At 45.6% G+C, this 15,585-nt stretch overlaps 1 long non-coding RNA gene across 1 annotated transcript in view; it reads left to right on the forward strand.

Annotated features, from left to right (window-relative positions):
* Nucleotides 1-15,585, forward strand: part of LOC140721243 (uncharacterized) — a 219,605-nt gene that overhangs the window by 98,192 nt on the left and 105,828 nt on the right. The window lies entirely within an intron of this gene.

Below are 15,585 nucleotides of genomic sequence, written 5' to 3' on the forward strand. Positions count from 1 at the left end.
TCTCCCCTCAATCTTCTGCATTCCAAGGAATAAAGTCCTGATTTGTTTAATCTTTCCTTATAACCCAAGTCCTCCAGACATGGCAACATCCTTGTGAATTTTCTCTGAAATCTCTGAACTTTTACATCTTTCCTGTAGGTAGGTGACCAAAACTGCACACAATACTTCAAATTAGATAGATAGATAGATAGATAGATAGATAGCATACTTTATTCATCCTGTTACGTACCCGTGACACGTGACAGTGGTACCCTTGTCACGTGACTGGGGTTGAAGTTATACTGGACATGAGGTAATGGTTTTGTGATGGTGGAGTGATGTCATTTTCCCGCCAGTAGAGGTCATGTGACAGGTTTTTTCTACAGGGTATAAAAGGGAGACCCACCCTGTCAGGTGGGGCAGTTCGTGGCTGGATTTGCCAAGATGACTTCATGTTACTGTGTGATTTAATGTGATGACGCAGTTTAGTTAAAAATGAAGTTTTATATAATGCCTAAAGTTTAAAAGGTCAGAGCCAACGGTTTCTTTGCTGATGGAGAGTGAAGTTTGGAAGACAAATCGAGAAGAATCGATTTTCGACGATGGATTGACTTCGACCTTGTGTGATCCTCATTCGGAAGGATTTCGTTTACTATTCTCACGATAGTCTCCGCTGGGAAAAGCGGGAGATTGAGAATATTGTGGAAGGAAGGTCAGTCACTTTAAAGTTGTTATATTTAATAAAATTCGACGTGGGAGTTCGACGCTGGGAATCGAAGGACATCGACGTGGAAGAGAATTTACATCGCTTTAAAAAGTCTCTCCTTTTAAAAGTACCGTGAGCTTTTGAACTGTCGGCATATCGTTTTAAAATGCTGTTTTCTTTCGGCATATCGCTTTAAAGAGCTGAGTTCTTTTCAATACCGCTTTAAAGACTGTTTGGGACTGCAACGCTATTAAGGACTGTTTGAGCAGCTGAGCTCGGACCATTGTTTGGGTTTGTTTACATTTGAAGGGGGTTTGTTATCAGTGTTTAATAAACGTGTTATTCGTTATAAAACCCTTCGTCTAGCTCATCTATATTATTGTTGCCTGAATACGTAACATAATTATGGGGGCTACGTTCGGAATTGAATTTGTTTGAGTTTAATAAGCTTTTTGAATATTGAATCGGTGTTTTGGTAACGGGGAATACTCGATTTTTTTTTTGTTTGATTGGCTTGTGAGTGGTATTCAGCAACGATGAATATTGATGAGTTTCTGGATTCGCCAGTCGCGGATTTGTTAGCGAAGGCGAAAAAAAACTGAAGTCTCTGAATTTGCTAATCGGTTGCATCTTAAAGGGATTTTGCCAACTACATCAAAAGCTGTTATACAGAGAAAGATCGCATCACATTTTGTGGCTTCGGGTCATTTTGAAGAATCGATTTTAGAATCGTTTCCAATAAGTAATCTGGAGATGCAGTTGCAAATTGAACAAATGATGTTAGAAAGGTGTAAATTGGAAGCTGAGCAGAAGCAGAGAGATTTTGAATATGCAATGGAGAAATTAAGGTCTGTAGAACAGTCTGCTGATTCTAAAAAACCGTTTGTTGCTAGCCAAGAAATTAAATTGGTCCCTCCATTTAGTGAAACAGAAGTGGAGAGATATTTTCAACATTTTGAAACTATTGCTCGGATGTCAGAGTGACCGAAAGATAAATGGTCAGTGTTATTACAGAGTGTAATTAAAGGTAAGGCACGACACGTTTACACAGCTTTAACTGCTGCGCAAGCATTAGATTATGATATTGTGAAAGAAAATATTCTCAAATCGTATGAATTGGTCCCAGAAGCGTACAGGGAAAGATTCAGGAGTTTGAAAAAGTCTGTGGAAAAGACTTATGTGGAATTTGCCTATGATAAAGCTATGTGTTTTGAGAGATGGGTTTCTTCTAAAAATGTAAATGAGGACTATGAGACATTGAGAGAGCTGATTTTAATGGAGGAATTTAAAAGAAGCATTCCTGTTGAAGTAAGGACCTACTTAAATGAGAGGGGATACTGATAAATTGCAGGACAGTGCTAGATTAGCTGATGAGTATGTTTTAATCCATAAGAATAAATTTCCTCAGGGTAGAATTTTTAAGAGGAAAAATAATATGGAGACTCAAGGTAAATTAGAAATTAAATTAGAGGTTAATGAGAGAGGTAAGGAGGAAGGAAAACCTGTGAAGGAAAGACAGTTTGGTCTTATTTGTAACTATTGTAAGAAGCCTGGCCATGTAATAGCTAACTGTTTCAAATTGAAAAAGAAAGAGAAGGAAGCAGTTCCGGATGCTTGTGTGCAACATACTAAAGCACCTGTAAAGTTACAGGTTTGGTAAACACAAATGAGGATTTGTTAGAGTCTGACAAAGTTAGAAAGGGATATGATCACTTTATAACTGAAGGTTTGTATCCTTGAAAGAAGGATCTACTCTGGTGCCAATAAAAATTCTTAGGGATACTGGAGCTTCTCAATCATTGATGTTAGATAGTGTGTTGAAGTTTAATGAAAAGAGTGATACTGGTGAGGTAAATTTCATAAGAGTTGTTGGAAGTGATTTTATGCCTGTACATTTACATGAAGTAAATTTAAAGTCAGGGTTAGTTACAGGATTTGTTAAAGTAGGACTACAGCATAGCTTACCTGTGAAGGGTATTTCTTTATTGTTAGGTAATGACTTGGCAGGTGGACAAGTTTTTTCCTGAAGTGCATTTGACAATGGAGTCAGAGGAACCAGAGGTGAATTCTAACACAGATTTTTCTTGTGTTGTGACTAGAGCTATGGCTAAAAAGATTGATGTGCAGAATGAGGTTGTTACTCATGACTGTTCAACTCAGGATTTGAGTTTTGAGGATGTGTCAGAAACTTTCTTACCTTCGTTGTTTGAACAAGATTCTGGGAGTAAGTCTGACTATGAAGATTTATCTCTGTCTCGGAAGGAGATGATAGCAGAGCAGAATAGAGATCCTGAGATTGTAAAATTAAGGGAACAAGCTTTACTAGGTAGTGAAATTGAGAAGGTGTCAGTAGGATATTACTTGGAAAAAGGAGTGTTGATGAGGAAGTGGAGGTCGCCTACAATTCCTGCAAGTGAGGAATGGAATGTTGTTTACCAGGTGGTTGTTCCTAAAGTTTAGCGGAATGAGATTTTGACTTTAGCTCATAGTGTGCCTTTAGGTGGACATCAAGGGGTAAGGAAAACTGTGGACAAGATTTTAAAACATTTTTACTGGCCTGGTTTAAGAAAAGATGTGGCGATGTTTTGTAAGACGTGCCATACTTGTCAAATTGTGGGTAAACCAAATCAGGGTTACACCAGTAGCTCCGTTACAACCTATTCCAGCATTTGGTGAACCGTTTTCTAAAGTTATTGTAGATTGTGTTGGTCCATTACCAAAGACAAAAACTGGTTATCAGTATTTGTTGACTATCATGTGTACTTCGTCAGGTTTCCAGAGGCAGTACCACTTAGGGAATATAAAAGCTAAAACTGTGACGAAGGCTCTTATAAAATTCTTTACTTATTTTGGATTGCCTAAGGAAATACAAACTGATCAAGGTAGTAATTTTATGTCTGGATTGTTTCAACAGATAGTTTATAAATTGGGAGCTAAGCAAATTACTTCGTCTGCATACCATCCAGAATCGCAAGGTGCTTTGGAGAGGTTTCATTCTACTCTCAAGAATATGATTAGGACATATTGTGTGGAGAATGAAAGTGACTGGGCTGAGAGTGTAAACTTAGTTTTATTTGCAGTAAGGGAATCGGGTACAGGAATCTTTAGGTTTTAGTCCATTTGAACTTGTGTTTGGGCATAGAGTTAGAGGACCTTTAGCTTTATTGAAGGAACAGTGGATTAGTAAGGAAGTGCATACTAATTTGTTGGACTATGTTTTGAAATTTAAGGACAGGTTACATAAAGCTTGTAGTTTAGCCAAGGAAAATTTGAAGTTGGCTCAGGAGAAAATGAAAACTTGGTATGATAAGGAAGCAAGGATGAAGGATGTTTAAGCCTGGAGATAAGGTGTTGGTTTTTTTCCCAGTGCAGACAAATCCTTTACAAGCTAGATTTCATGGACCTTATGAAATTGTGTCTAGAGTTAATGATGTGGATTATGTAATAAAAACTCCAGATCATAGAAGGTCAACACAATTTGCCACATAAATATGATTAAACCATATTTTGAGAAACAATCTGATACTGTGACTGTTGTGGTTAGTGAGAATGAGTTGGATTTAACTGGGAACATGATAGATGATTCATCTGACTTTCATTCTAAATCTAACATTGTTTCTGTTAGGTTACCTAATTCGACTATTTTGGAAAATATGGATGGGAAATTAGCACATTTACAGCTAGAGCAGAAACAACAGATGAAGGAATTGATTTTTAAGTATAAGGATTTGTTTCCAGATGTTCCGAGAAGGACTACTATAGCTTCACATGATGTAGATGTTGGAGATGCCAAACCTATTAAACAACATCCATATAGAATGAACATGGAAAAATGTGAACTTGCTGAGAAAGAAATTGAATACATGTTAGAGAATGATATTATTAGACATTCTAACTCGAATTGGAGTTCGCCATGTGTTATGGTGCCAAAACTGATGTTAGTATTAGGTTTTGTACGGACTATAGGAAGGTGAATGCTGTAACGAAAACAGAGGCATATCCAATTCCTAGAGTAGATGATGTGTAGATAAAGTTGGAAAAGCAAAGTTTCTTACAAAGATTGATTTATTGAAAGGGTATTGGTGTGTTCCACTAACGGACAGAGGTAGAGAGATTTCTGCATTTGTAACTCCATCTGGGTTATATGAGTATAATGTTCTTTCATTTGGGATGAAGAATGCCCCAGGTACTTTTCAGAGGATGATTAATTCTGTGATTCAGGGTTTGAAAGATACTGATGCTTATATTGATGATTTAGTGACAGGAAATGATACTTGGGAAGCACACATTATTGCGGTGGAGAAATTGTTTGAAAAGCTTTTCAAAAGCTAACTTGACTATTAATTTAGCCAAGAGTGAATTTGGACATGCCACTGTGACTTACCTTGGTTATGTTGTGGTCAAGGTAAGGTAGCTCCTGTTCAGGCAAAAGTTCAGGCAATTTTAGAAATTCCCATTCCGACGGGGAAAAAAACTCTCAGAAGGTTTTTGGGAATGGTAGGATATTATCGAAAATTTTGTAAGAATTTTGCTAATGTTGCCCTTCCATTAACTGACCTTCTGCAGAAGAATGTAAAGTTTTGTGTGGACAGTGTTTTGTCAGGAAGCATTTGAAAAATTGAAAACAATGATATGTGAACAACCTGTGCTTAAGGCACCTGACTTTGGAAAACCTTTTTCATTAGCTGTGGATGCTAGTGATGAAGCTGCGGGAGCAGTATTGATGCAAAGGAATGAGGGTGATGAGGTTGATCATCCAGTAGCTTAATTTTCTAAGAAATTTAATAAGCATCAAAGAAACTATTCAACAATAGAGAAAGAATTGTTATCTCTTGTTTTAGCTTTGGAATATTTTGAGGTATAAGTTGGTACAACTCAAAAACCACTTATTGTTTACACTGATCATAATCCGTTAGTTTTTCTGAGTAAGATGAAAAACAAAAACAGAAGATTGTTAAATTGGAGTTTGATGTTACAAGAGTACAATATTGTGATAACTCATATTAAAGGTAAAGATAATGTGGTTGCTGATTGTCTATCACGATGTTGAATGTACAATGTTTTTTTTTGGAGTGGTTTTTTTTTAATTGTAACACTCCTACTGTATTGTATATTGTGTATGTTATATGATTTATACATTTGTTTTTTTTCTTGTAAGTAATTGTTAAAAATTTTTGTTCTTGATAGACCAAAAATGTTTTTTTTTGGAGGGAGGTGGTTACGTACCCGTGACACGTGACAGTGGTACCCTTGTCACGTGACTGGGGTTGAAGTTATACTGGACATGAGGTAATGGTTTGTGATGGTGGAGTGATGTCATTTTCCCGCCAGTAGAGGTCATGTGACAGGTTTTTTCTACAGGGTATAAAAGGGAGACCCACCCTGTCAGGTGGGGCAGTTCGTGGCTGGATTTGCCAAGATGACTTCATGTTACTGTGTGATTTAATGTGAATGACGCAGTTTAGTTAAAAATGAAGTTTTATATAATGCCTAAAGTTTAAAAGGTCAGAGCCAACGGTTTCTTTGCTGATGGAGAGTGAAGTTTGGAAGACAAATCGAGAAGAATCGATTTTCGACGATGGATTGACTTCGACCTTGTTGTGATCCTCATTCGGAAGGATTTCGTTTACTATTCTCACGATAGTCCTCCGCTGGGAAAAGCGGGAGATTGAGAATATTGTGGAAGGAAGGTCAGTCACTTTAAGTTGTTATATTTAATAAAATTCGACGTGGGGAGTTCGACGCTGGGAATCGAAGGACATCGACGTGGAAGAGAATTTACATCGCTTTAAAAAGTCTCTCCTTTTAAAAGTACCGTGAGCTTTTGAACTGTCGGCATATCGTTTTAAAATGCTGTTTTCTTTCGGCATATCGCTTTAAAGAGCTGAGTTCTTTTCAATACCGCTTTAAAGACTGTTTGGGACTGCAACGCTATTAAGGACTGTTTGAGCAGCTGAGCTCGGACCATTGTTTGGGTTTGTTTACATTTGAAGGGGGTTTGTTATCAGTGTTTAATAAACGTGTTATTCGTTATAAAACCCTTCGTCTAGCTCATCTATATTATTGTTGCCTGAATACGTAACAATCCCCATGGGGAAATTCAACTTAGGCCTCACCAATGTCTTCTAGAAGTCAACATAACATCCATCTATTGTTATCAGTACTTTGGTTCATGAGGGCAATGGGCTGAAATTATTCTTTCCATCCCTATCTACCTGTGGTACCACTTTCAGTGAATTAACGACTTGTATTCCCAGGTCCCTTTCTTCTACAACACTCCTCCATGCCCCGACCAATCACTGTGAAAGAACTCACTTGGTAGGTTCATACCAAAGTGCAACAACTCACACTGGTCTGCATTAAATTCCATTTTCCATTTCTAAAACCATATTCCCACCTGGTCCCGATCACACTGCAAGCCATGATAGTCTTATTGCAGTCCGCTGAACCCCCAGTCTTGTTGTCATCCACAAATTTGCTGATCCAGTTAACCACACTATCATCCAGATTACTGATATAGATGACAAGCAACAACAGATCCAGCACTGATCCCTGTGGGAACCACTAGTCACAGGTTTCCAGTCAGAGAGGCAACCATCTGCTACCACACTCTGGCTTCTCCCAAAGACAGTGTCCTCATCCAATTTACAGTCTAATCTTGAATGCTGAGTGACTGAACCTTCTTGACCAAACTCCCATATGAGACTTTGTCAAGTGCCTTGCTAAAGTTCATGTAGACAACATCCACTGCCTTGCCTTCATCCACTTCCCTGATAACTTCCTCGAGAGACTGTATAAGATTGGCGAGAGCCATGCTGTCTATCCTTTATCAGTCCACACCTATCCAAATACTTACAGTATATACTTGGTTCCTGCACACACAGTCCAGTAACTTTCCCAGTTCTGATGTCAAGCTCACCAATGTATAATTTCCTAGTTTATTTTTACGGCCTTTCTAGAACAGCAGAACAATCTGTCCTCCAATCCTCCAGTACCTCACCTGTCACTAAGGATGATTTAAATATCTGTGCTTAGGCCCCAATAATTTCTGCACTTGTCTTCCGCAGGATCCTAGTGAACAACTTGTCAGGCCCTGGGGATTGATCCACACTAATTTGCCTCAAGACAGCAAACCCCTCCACATCTGTAATCTGTACAGGGTCCATGAAGTTGATGCGGCTTTGCCTCACTTCTATAGACTCTGTGTTCATCTCTTGAGTAAATATGGATGCAAAAAAAATCTCCCCAAGTCTATGTTATCCCTTCATATGGATTACCATTCTGATCTTCCAGAGAATTATTTTTTCCCCTTACAATCTTTTTGCTCTTAACATGTCTGCAGAATCCCTGAGGATTCTCCTTCACCTTGTCTGTTGGGGCAACCTCATGCCTTCTTTTATTTCTTTCATAAGTGTTCACTTGAATTTCCTGTATTTCCTAAGTACCCCATTTGTTCCTATCTGCCTGTACCTGGTATGCACCTCCTTTTTATTGATCTGGGAGAGGAAAGCCAAAGGGGTGAATGATATGCATGGTGGGAGGTGGGGGTAAGGGAGGGTTAAACTAAAGTTGCAGGGGGGAATGGGAGCCTGAATGGTAGTGGAGGGGTTGTGGAGACAGATGTTGTTCAGGCCTCAGACAAAGTCAGGAATGAAAACGTTGAGCATGGTGCAGTGAATATGCTGAGCCCTGTATATTTCAATACAAGGAGCAGCGTTGGAAAGGTGGATGCGTTCAGGGCATGGATCAACACCTGGAATTAAGATACTAGGATCTGGCAACTGTGGATTGGGACAGGCTGCTTTATGGCAAAGGTGTGCTTGGTAAATGGGAGGCCTTCAAAACGAAATTTTGAAAGTAGTAAGCGGGTATGTCAGAATAAAAGGTAAAGACAGAAACTGAGGGAAACTTGGATTGTAAGAGATATTGAGACCCTGGTAAAGCACAAAATGGAATTGCATAACAGGGATAGGCAGTCAGTTTCTTATGGAGTATAAGAAATGCAAGAGAACACATAAGAAATAAATCAGGATGGCTAAAAGATGGCATGAGGTTGCTGTCACAGAAAAGGTGAAGGATAATCCTCAGGGATTCTAGTGATAGATTAAGAGCAAAAGGATTGCAAGGCACAAAGTTGGTCCTCTGGAAGACCGGAATGGCAATCCACGTGTGGAACCAAAGCAGATGGGGGAGATCTTAAATATTTTTCCATCTCTATTTACTCAGGAGGTGGACAAAGGGTCTATGGGAGTGTGGAAAAGCGGCATTAACCATTTCAACCCTGGGGGATAAAAACACTCCTCTGGCCACTCACACGCTCAATACCCCTCATCATTTATACACCAAAAAATGTCTCTAAATATAAACAAGGAAATTATACATTGCACAATCTACTTTCCACGATTCAGTACATTTACACGGACAGGTGTGTAAAAAGGGCCCAACGAATATCGGGGACAAACAGGCCTAATTCACCAGAACCACAAACTGTTCCTGCTGCTACTATCCAGGAAACGGTACCACAGCAAAAGGAACAACAGGCTCCTGGACATCATCTTCCACCAGGCCATCAGACTGATTAATTCATGCTGATACAATTGTATTTCGATGTTATATTGACTGTCCTATGTGCAAACTATCTATTATAAATTACTATAAATTACACATTGCACATTTAGATGATGTAAGGTAAATATATCTACTCCTCATGTTTATGAAATATGTATTTAATAAAGTAAATTCAATTCACCCTCTCCACTATCTGTTCTGTCATTCTGGCTCCCATTCCCCCTACAACTTATTTTAACCAAATCACCCCCTCCCCTGCTCACTACCACTAGCAAGCCTTACCACTAGGATATTCATCCCCTCTTGTTCTGTTCCTCTAACTAACGAATCCCCTATCAGCCTTTTGACTTTCCTCTGCCAGGTAATTCCCCCCAACAGCTTCTAAAGTGGTCCACCTGTTGTTGTTGGGGATGGCCACTGGAGTACTCTGCGATGCCTATTTAACCTCATTCCCCTTCCTGATTCTTACCCATTTTCCTGTGTCCTGCACCTTGGGAGTAACTCACTTCTCTTCATGTCATATCTATCACCCCCTCCAACTGCTGGATGATCTGGAATTCACCCATTTCAAGTTGCAGCTCATTGAAATGCAGGGTTACAAGCTGCAGCTGGATGCACATCTTGAAGGTGAGGGCATCAGGGACACTGGAGGTCTTCCGTCCTTCCCTCCAATACCTCTCTAATTTGTAATAATCTCCCCTCTAATTTGTAATAACCAGTGTGAAGATAAATCTTGTACTGTGTATTTTTTACCCAGTGACAAGATGTGCACAGTGAATTTTATATAGATGTAGCGGTGTGCTACGCGCAGCGCTGAAATTACGACACGGAGTCGGTAAACTGCAACCACAGAATAAGTTTATTTCACAAACACAGTCTTGCTTAAAAGCCTGTCTCCCCCCACTCGATACTTGGAGAGGCACGTAACTGAAACTCCCTGAGGCTATGTATCTTTGTCTCTGGCTCTGGCTAATTGTCAGCCGGTTCGAGTGTGCTAGTGATTGGGTCGCCACATAACCCCCCCCCCCCCCCAGAACCGGCGGTACACCCCCCAATGTCCACAGTCTGGGCCGGGCCCTGTTTGGGAGGTCGGCCTCTGCGCCGCGGTGCCGGAAACTCGACCGGTTGCGCCAAGTCCACGTGGGCCGGTTTGAGTCGGTCCACCGTGAAAACCTCCTCTCTCCCCCCAACGTCCAGCACGAACGTGGACCCGTCGTTTCTGATCACCGTAAACGGCCCCACGTAGGGCCGTTGCAGCGGTGGCAGATGCCCGCCCCGGCGTACAAGTGGGTATGGGGGCCAGGGCACCGAGCCTCTCGCGTAGTCTGCCCAGGACCGCTGCGGGTTCTTCCTCTCGCCCCCTTGGGGCTGGTATGAACTCCCCAGGAACGACCAGGGGCGCGCCGTACACCAACTCGGCCGACGAAGCGTGCAGATCGTCTTTGGGCGCCGTGCGGACGCCGAGCAGGACCCAGGGAAGCTCGTCCGCCCAGTTAGCTCCTCGCAGGCGGTCCATGAGAGCCGACTTCAGGTGGCGGTGGAAACGCTCCACCAGTCCGTTCGACTGTGGGTGGTAGGCAGTGGTGTGGTGCAGCTGAGTCCCCAACAGGTTGGCCATCGCTGACCAGAGGCTGGAGGTGAACTGGGCGCCTCTGTCGGAGGTAATGTGGGCCGGGACACCAAAGCGGGACACCCAGGTGGCGATCAGCGCCCGGGCGCAAGATTCGGAGGTGGTGTCGGTGAGCGGGACCGCCTCTGGCCATCTTGTGAACCTGTCCACGATAGTCAGGAGGTGCCGCGCCCCGCATGACACGGGCAGGGGGCCCACGATATCCACATGAATGTGGTCGAAACGCCGGTGGGTGGGGTGGAACTGCTGCGGCGGGGCCTTGGTGTGTCGCTGCACCTTGGCCGTCTGGCAGTGCAGGCACGTTCTGGCCCATTCACTGACCTGCTTGCGGAGTCCGTGTCAAACGAACCTGCTGGAGACCATCCGGACGGTAGTGCGGATGGAGGGGTGGGCCAAGTTATGAATGGAATCGAACACGCGTCGTCGCCAAGGTGCCGGGACGACGGGACGGGGCTGGCCGGTGGCGACGTCACAGAGTAGGGTCCTCTCACCTGGGCCTACGGGGATGTCCTGGAGCTGCAAACCGGAGACTGCGGTCCGGTAACTCGGGATCTCCTCATCTGCCAGCTGTGCCTCTGCCAGCGCCTCAAAGTCTACCCCTTGGGAAAGGGCGTGAATGTTAGGACGAGAGAGCGCATCCGCCACGACATTGTCCTTACCCGAGACGTGCCGGACGTCCGTCGTGTATTCAGAGATGTAGGGCAGATGGCGCTGCTGGCGGGACGACCAGGGATCGGACACCTTTGTGAATGTAAAGGTAAGCGGTTTGTGGTCCGTGAACGCGGTGAAGGGCCTACCTTCTAAGAAGTACCTGAAATGCCGGATTGCCAGGTATAGCGCCAACAGCTCCCGGTCGAAAGCACTGTACTTGAGCTCGGGTGGCCGCAGGTGTTTGCTGACAAACGCCAGGGGTTGCCAGCGGCCCGCGATGAGCTGCTCCAGTACCCCACCGACTGCCGTGTTAGAGGCGTCCACCGTGAGGGCGGTAGGGACGTCCATTCTGGGGTGCACTAGCATCGTGGCATTCGCCAAGGCATCCTTCGTTTGAATGAAAGCGGCGGCGGACACCTCGTCCCAGGTAATGTCCTTGCCCGGACCGGACAGCAAGGCGAACAGGGGGCGCATGATCCGGGCAGCTGAACGGAGGAAGCGGTGGTAGAAATTGACCATACCTACGAATTCCTGCAGGCCTTTGACCGTGGTGGGTCGGGGGAAATGACGGACCGCATCCACCTTAGCGGGCAGAGGGGTTGCCCCGTCTTTAGTAATCCTGTGGCCCAGGAAGTCAATGGTGTCGAGCCCGAACTGGCATTTGGCCAGGTTGATCGTTAGACCGTAGTCACTCAGCCGGGCAAAGAGTTGTCGGAGGTGGGACAGATGCTCCTGACGACTGCTGCTGGCTATGAGGATGTCGTCCAAATAGATGAATGCGAAGTCCAGGTCGCGTCCCACCGCGTCCATCAACCGCTGGAACGTCTGTGCGCCATTCTTCAGGCCGAACGGCATGCGGAGGAACTCGAAAAGGCCGAACGGGGTGATGAGAGCCGTTTTGGGGATGTCGTCTGGATGCATCGGGATTTGATGGTATCCGCGGATTAGTCTACCTTGGAGAAGATCTGCGCGCCGTGCAGGTTGGCTGCAAAGTCCTGAATGTGCGGCACAGGGTAGCGGTCCGGTGTTGTAGCCTCGTTCAGCCTGCGGTAGTCGCCGCACGGTCTGCAGCCCCCTGTCGCCTTGGGCACCATGTGCAGGGGAGAGGCCCATGGGCTGTCAGACCGCCGTATGATCCCCAATTCCTCCATCCGTGTAAACTCCTCCTTCGCCAGTCGGAGCTTGTCCGGGGGAAGCCGCCGAGCGCGGGCATGGAGGGGTGGTCCCTGGGTCAGGATGTGGTGCTGTACACCGTGTCGGGGCATGGCTGCCGTGAACTGTGGTGCCAGAACCGACGGGAAAGCCGCCAGGACCCTGGTGAAGTCGTTACCGGACAGCGTGATTGAGCCGAGGTGAGGGGCTGGCAACTGGGCTGCACCCAGGGGGAATGTCTGAAAGGTCTCGGCGTGAACCAGTCTCTTCCTGGGCAGGTCGACCAGTAGGCTGTGAGCCCGCAAGAAATCCGCACCCAGAAGCGGTTGGGCTACGGCGGCCAGTGTGAAGTCCCACGTAAACTTGCTGGAGTCGAACCGTAGCTGCACCGGACGGGTGCCATAAGTCCTTATTGTGCTGCCGTTCGCGGCCCGTAGGGGGGGGACCCGGCGCCCTGCTGCGGGTGTCGTAACTCGTCGGAGGTAAGACGCTGATCTCGGCACCGGTGTCGACCAAAAACCGGCGTCCCGACTGTTTGTCCCAGACATACAGGAGGCTATCCCGAAGGCCAGCCGTCGTAGCCATCAGCGACGGCTGGCCCTGGCGTTTCCCGTGGAATTGGCAGGGCGGGCGACAGCGGCGGGCATCTGCGCCCCACCGCTGGTGGTAGAAACACCAGTGTTCGTTGGGCTCCACAACCCGGCCTCTGGGTTTAGCGGGCTCTGCGGCCGGGCCTGAACTGGTTTGCTGCTGGGATGGCCTGGTGATCTGTGCGATGGACATCCCACTCACCTTCTTGGCGTTCCACAGCGCGTCCGCCCGGGCTGCCACCTTCCGGGGGGTCGCTGAAATCCGCGTCGGACAGCAGCAGGCGTATGTCCTCGGGCAGCTGCTCCAGGAATGCCTGCTCAAACATGAGGCAGGGCGTGTGTCCGTCGGCCAGAGACAACATCTCATTCATCAAAGCCGATGGAGGCCTGTCTCCCAAGCCATCCAGGTGCAGTAAGCGGGCAGCTCGCTCGCGGCGGGAGAGCCCGAAAGTCCTTATGAGCAGGGCTTTGAATTCCGTGTACTTGCCGTCTGCCGGGGGGAGACTGTACGAACTCTGCGACCTGGGCCGCTGTGTCCTGGTCGAGGGAGCTCACCACGTAGTAGTAACGGGTGTCCTCTGAGGTTATTTGCCAAACATGGAATTGGGCTTCTGCTTGCTGAAACCATAGGTGAGGTTGTAGCGTCCAGAAGCTTGGCAGCTTCAAGGAAACCGCGTTAACAAACGCAGCGTCTGCCATCTCCGGTCCAAAAAAACGGTTGGACCGTCGGGGTCACCAATGTAGCGGTGTGCTACGCGCAGCGCTGAAATTACGACACGGAGTCGGTAAACTGCAACCACGGAATAAGTTTATTTCACAAACACAGTCTTGCTTAAAAGCCTGTCTCCCCCCACTCGATACTTGGAGAGGCACGTAACTGAAACTCCCTGAGGCTATGTATCTTTGTCTCTGGCTCTGGCTAATTGTCAGCCGGTTCGAGTGTGTTAGTAATTGGGTCGCCACATAGAGAGGTATTAATTTTCATAGCTAGCAAATCACTGTCAATAGGAACTTTGATCTCCTCTGGGTTTGATCGAGTTCATCTGCACTCTCTCACAACCTGTGTAGCAGGCCTGTAACAGGAAATTGAGGATATTCTCACCAAAGTTTTTGCACATTGTCCATATGTGGTTTGCTTGCTAAATTATGCTTTAAAAAGTCAGATTTCCAAATATCACTCCACTTCTTCCCACTTGCAAATTCTCCAGCAACTCTTGCATCACCAAAATGCAAACAGGCATCCCCAGTTTCTGTACTCTACATATTTCCTCTGAACCCTCCCCCAATGACTGACGGTGGTGATCTCAGTGATGGTAATGCCAATGAATATGAAGGGAAGGGCAGTAGTCTATCTCACTGGAGTCTGGCACATTTGTGATGTGAAAGCTGCTTGTTACCCAGGACAAAGGTGTTTGATATCATTACGTACCTAGAGAGAATGGGACAAAACATGTTCTCACCGGTATAAAAGTCCAGAGCAAGAGGAGGTAGAACAAGCAACAGACAATCGACGGAAAAGAGCACTGATGCTGATTTTCTCAACTGGTGATGTAAAAGATTTTGTTCCCTTTCTCTGAGTTCCTAATCCTTGCAATTAGATAACTGGAGCTCAGCTCTGTCTGTGAGATCCTTCGGTTCCCATTCCCTCATCAACCGGAAGCTCCACGGGGCCCGTGTACCGATCGTGGGGCTGATAGAGAGGGAAGAGAGCAGGACTGTCCCGGGATTGCTGGCCACGTTGTCCGAAATTCAGAGGAATTATCCCGAAGTCGCTGTTTTAGATAAAGAAACGGAGAATCGCTCTTACCGGCAACCAACATTTTCAAGGCCTTCTGTGTACTGCGCGCATGCGTGAAACTCAGGGACGTCCTCAGCCTGACGCCTGCGCGTTTCAGCTGCGCTTCAGCGCCGGCGAAATTCTTAACGCATTGCCCTATGGGTAATCACGGTGCCATTAAACATTTCTGCAAGCACTGATTCAATGTCCATACCTCATTCTTTTCGTGTGTATAGAAAAATCTGCAGCTGTTTTAACACAGAAAGCGGCTCCCATAAGCAATAGACTCAATATCAACGTGTACCTAATGCCAAAGTAAAATGCAGATATAAAACACAGGAGATTCTGCAGTTGCTGGAAATACAGAGACGCACACACACAAAATGCTGGAGGAACTCTGCAGTTCAGGCAGCAACTAAGCAGCGGAGTACACAGGCTAGGCATGCGGAAGGGGCTCGGCCTAAACGTTTTCTATTTATTCCTCTCCAGAATTGCTGCCTGACTGTTGATTTCCACCAGTATTTTGCAGAAA

Source organism: Hemitrygon akajei, unplaced genomic scaffold, assembly GCF_048418815.1.
Source record: "Hemitrygon akajei unplaced genomic scaffold, sHemAka1.3 Scf000053, whole genome shotgun sequence".
Classification (NCBI taxonomy): domain Eukaryota; kingdom Metazoa; phylum Chordata; class Chondrichthyes; order Myliobatiformes; family Dasyatidae; genus Hemitrygon; species Hemitrygon akajei.